The sequence below is a fragment of the Hydra viridissima genome, unplaced genomic scaffold (genome assembly GCF_058129835.1).
Source record: "Hydra viridissima isolate aposymbiotic clone 2 unplaced genomic scaffold, HvirCarnegie_v1 scaffold_16, whole genome shotgun sequence".
NCBI lineage: Eukaryota > Metazoa > Cnidaria > Hydrozoa > Anthoathecata > Hydridae > Hydra > Hydra viridissima.
Window position 1 is genome coordinate 8,481,496 of NW_028324315.1, and position 5,168 is coordinate 8,486,663.

Sequence of the window (5,168 nt, forward strand, 5' to 3'; positions counted from 1 at the left end):
GGAACATTTGTATTTGTAATTTCCTCATGTTTCCAAAAGTGAGCCACATTTGTATTTGCAATATCATCAAGTTTCCTCAAGTGCCGCCCTCTATAGGTATGTTGAGGATGCTGCAAATACCAATGTCCTTTTTACTGCTTCATCCAATTCGAGGAATCATGGACCTATAAGAGAAGGGCGTGCATCCTATTGTTTTTTTTTTGCGAGCCATGCTCGTAGCGTATTGTTACAAATCTTTTGTTTTAAACAATAGAAATTAAATTATATTAAAGTCTGGCGGATTCGTCGAGACTTTTTGGTCTCGTCTAACCAGCCACATCAACTTCCTTTTAGTTATTCAAGATGACAGCAATAGAATCAGGTTTTAGGCTTAATTTTATATAGCTAGATATTCTTAACATTTTAGGAAATATAATTATCCGCATTTTGCAGATTATTATAAATTTAAATAACCTTTTAAAAGGTTTTGCACTATCAAATGAATTATAAAAAAGTCCATTAGAAAATACATCTACTAAAAAATAATGCATAGAGGAATATATATTATGGAGCTTATAGAGTTGTCAAGGCAAAAAATGGCGACATATCGGAAAAAATAGTCAAAAAAGACACAAAATTAAGCCTGGTGAATGAAGGACCAAGGAGTTGAATGAAGCCAGACCTTGACAAAAACTTTTATTTAAGCTTTTTTATATTTCGCTATACTTTTTTTAGTCATTTTAAAATTATCCTCAAAGGTCTATTTTATCATTGACGGAACTTTGTTTACACGAAAAATGTTTCCAAGTTTATAAATGTTTATCTCGGAAGAATGATGAAAATCTGTTGGTGCCGACAACTTATTTCCTTTACCTTGGTGTAATTTGTTTAGTAATTTCTCAACGCGTGAAGTAGGTACTTTATCCTGAACAGTCTAATTAAACAAATGCTATAAAAGTTTTAACTTATACCATGTGATCAGAGTTTAACAGTTGTTTTAAAAGCCATAATATGTTTTCCGCTGACTTGCAGAAACCAGAGAAAGAGGTATCACTGAAACAACATGCTATGAAATTTGTGCGCCATCCAAGCAAAGCCTGTCACCGTAATGCCTAAAAATATTCAGTTGGCCAGAAGGATCAGTGGAGAACGAGCTTAAAAGTATACTTTGAAATAAAACGGCTATTTTCATAGCCACAAATCTGTTAAAAACTTTGTTGGTTTGGATAATAACTTAAACAGTTTCCATGCCTGAACTTTGTTCCTCAGAAAAATGTGCGGCTTTGATGAAGGATTGAGCAGAACAGATTATTTTTTGTCCACTTTTGCGGTGGCATTCTTTATAGCGACTTTCTTCTTTGGTGCTGTTTTAACATTTTTTATAACGCGGATTTTATAGTACCTCCCCTGCCGACACAATCGCGTTTTGTTCGTCTCATAGTTCACTTTGTTTGGTTTCTGAAGATGTGTTTCGTTTTATTGACCTTTTTAAGATTTTTTTTTTTTTAGCTCTGTGTTTTTCATGATTATATTTTGTTTAAACGTTACTTTATTTGCTTTTTTTTGTATTTTGTTTTTTTGTTTTGTTTTTTTGTTGTTTTTTTTTGTTTTGTTTTTTTTTGTTTTTGGTTTTTTTTAATTAAGCTGTTTCGTTTTTTAATTTTCTCGTTAAGCTTATGTTTTTTCTTTCTTTGATATTTATTGTTTGTTCAAGCTTTATGTTGGTTTAAGAAGCAAGCTCTTTATTTCAAATGAAAGGGATATCAATGCTGTATTTTTCGAATAGGAAATGGAAAATAATTAATAGCAATCCAAGTATACAACATAATCACAGCATGCGAATCTTATGCGCGGTGGTTTATTTTTAAGCATTTGCGGACATTTATTATGCGCATGCGTTACTTTAAAAACAACAACATCGTAATTTTGATTTATTTTTTGTATTGGTCTTTTACCGTAACCTAATAAAAAAGGTCATACCATTGCTTTGAAGATGTTTATACCAGATATAAGTTTATAAACTGATATAACGTGTGGCCAAGGAAAACACCTTTTATTTGAAATACTTAAATTTATTAATTTTTATGTGACAAAATACGCAGGAAATTCGGAAATTATTTTATGGTCATCCTTACTACTAAAACATAATAATTAAGCGTTTATTAGAATTTTTATGCTTTAAAGCTATATATATTTAAAAAAAAGATGCTTTTAACTTTATAATAAAAAAAAAAAAAATCTAAAGCTAAGATCTTGGCCTGAAAATTGCAATGTAACTGCATGTGTTTGCTTGTTTACGTGAAAAAAATGAATTTAATATAAAAACGTGCAGTTTTGCTATTAGAAAGTTTTCAATAAAAGTTTTTTACTAACTTGACCGATGTTCTACATAATAAACACCTCTCTGAATTTGTCTTGCAATAGATTTAAATTCAGAAATTTGCCAGTCCGCTTTTGGTAACGGACAAAAAAAACAACTATTTAACAGATGAACAAAATTTGGTTCAAATAAACATTAAGTGAAATTTGGAAACCTTGCATTTTCTTGATCTACAAAGTCAATATATCTTTATCATCGAGTTCTAAAAAGTAAATTGGAAAACAAATCAAAAAAAAGCAAAAAAATGGGAGATCATTTTCTTTTTTTTGCTACTTAACAAAACACGAGTAATAAAACAACTTTCTCTACATTTTGAAAACTTGTCATTCGGCAGATTTTAATGGGTCTTAGAAAATTAGTAAAAAGTATACTAAATACGTTTGACCCTTTAGTTTTGAAATACTTTTTATTTTCCTCGCTTTTTTTGGGTAAAAAGACCGCTGTTCGTCGCTTTTCTTAAAACAAGTTTCGCGCTATTAGATCCACCTTCAGTAACATTAATTTTCAAAACGTATCGCGTTTTATCCCGTTCAATCGCGTTTTATCGCATTGCACGATAAAAGAAGATAAAGAATTTTAATACAAAAATACAATTCGTATAATTACAATGCCATATTATGAATTTAAAAAATTTAAAAAATGAGTCGTTTTTTTAACGGAATAAAAAAGTACGTTGAGAACGCTTCTTCTCGTTAAAACTATTTGAAAAGATTTCTTTTCTTTCATATTTAAAAAACAAAAGCAATCCACTTCATGTAAAACTTAATAAATAAACGATTCAGTCATAAGAAAAAATAAAAAAAAAAGATCATTCAAATGTCATTTGTTGATTCTTATCATTCTCATCGTCAGAAGAGCGACGTGTCCAAGAAGCATTGATTTTTTTCTAACAAACACAGGAAATCAACTTAAAAAAACTATAAAACAGTAACACAGATTCTACGCCACTCGTTTTTACAAAACTAATAAACTGTCGTTTATTAGTTGTGTAAAATCTGTGTTACTGCTTTATAGTTTCTTCTTTGGGGATATATCTTTGGTCCCCGGATAGAAAGAGCTTAAGTCAATTTTTCACAAAAAATATTTAATATTCATAGTATCAAGAATTTTAATGGTTACATGTATTAGGGATGTAATATATACAATATAAAAGTACCTTATATTTTTATATCGTAATGTAAAAATACTTTATATTTTTATATCGTAATATCAAAATACCTTATATTTTTATATTGTAATATAAAAATACCTTATATTTTTATACCGTATATATTGCATTCCTAATACATGTAACCATTAAAATTCTTGATACTATAAATATTAAATATTTTTTGTGAAAAATTGACTTACTGTCTTTTGCCAGTATACCCACGATGTATCTTTAGTCCCGGGTAGAAAGGGCTAAAGTTGAAAATCGGCAGTTTTGACTTAATGGTGCATTATTGTAAAGTTTACAACGCTCTACAAACTGGCAAAATACACTAAGTCGAATGAAACATTATATTTTCTCTGATTTTAAAATACATTTAACGTTAAGTTATAAAACGTTTTATAAAAACTTAAATGATTGACTTCTCTAAACAGCGATTTTTGAGTTAAAGTTTTTTGCCAGTGTACCCACGATATAGGGCTTCCAAAAAAAAGCCGTACTGAAATATTGAGTTTTTTTTTTTTTGTTGACCAAACATAAAACAGTAACCAACAGCAACCAAGTTAGTCACCCAAGTTAGTAGCAGCAAACATATAACCCAAGATCCCAATGAGAAAATTTGCTTTTACACGATAGGAGTATATTTTTTATATATTTTTCGATACACTTTATTAATGCATAATTTATTTTAAGTTTTAAACATTTCTTACAAACGCCCAAAAAGTTTTTTAGAGTTTAGTTCAATAAATTATGTGTTTGAACTATCGTTGAAATGTTTTTTCACTTTGATTTTCGTTTGCATATGGATAACATCTACATTATTGTTAAGTGTCCGTGACCTACCCGCCTCTTCCCTACTTAAAGTCATTGCGGCTCTCTTTTCATTTATTCTTCTACAATTGCGAGCTGTTTTTTTAATCAAAAACTACAAAATGTCACACGCGCTTCTTTTATTCATTGTTCTTAGTGAATATTAATATTGTATAGATGCAACAATCCGAGAAACATCACATCCTGCAGACCTTTCACACACCTCTAAATACCTGGAGCATGTTATCCTAAACAATTATTTACACTCGAAACATTTCGGTATTGCTGAGTGCTTTCTTAGACGTCCTGATGCAACTGAGCTGAACATTTGTAACATGTTTAAGTGCTCATTTGACTAAAGTCGTATTCCAAGAGGAGCCAAAAAAATGAGTTTCATATAAAAACGCGCAGTTTTATATGCAAACTGCACGTATTTATACGAAATTCGTTTGTTTGTTATTTTGAGCTTTCATAGCTTTTCTTCGTTTTCGGTTGCGATACCTATTCATCATTTGTTTATAAGTCGAGTTGAATAAGTCTCCGTGTGTACTTCTTTTCTCGTTCGCTTTCTTTAACTTTGCTTTTTTCCGATTTATCGTTTATTTATATAAGAGGTTGATGAGTGTTTGTGAGTTTTCCGATCGACTTTTTAAATTTTCTTCCAATTCAGTACGTATTTGCATGCATTGGTCAAGACCGAGCGTGAATGCCACAAGGAAGAAATAGCATAAGCCTCATGATTAAGAGTAGTAAAAATATTTTCGGACATATGTCCAGAGTCAATTAAAGACTCACGTAGATGAAGAAAATCAAGAGTCACGCAGATGAAAAAGTTACTGAGCCCAAATG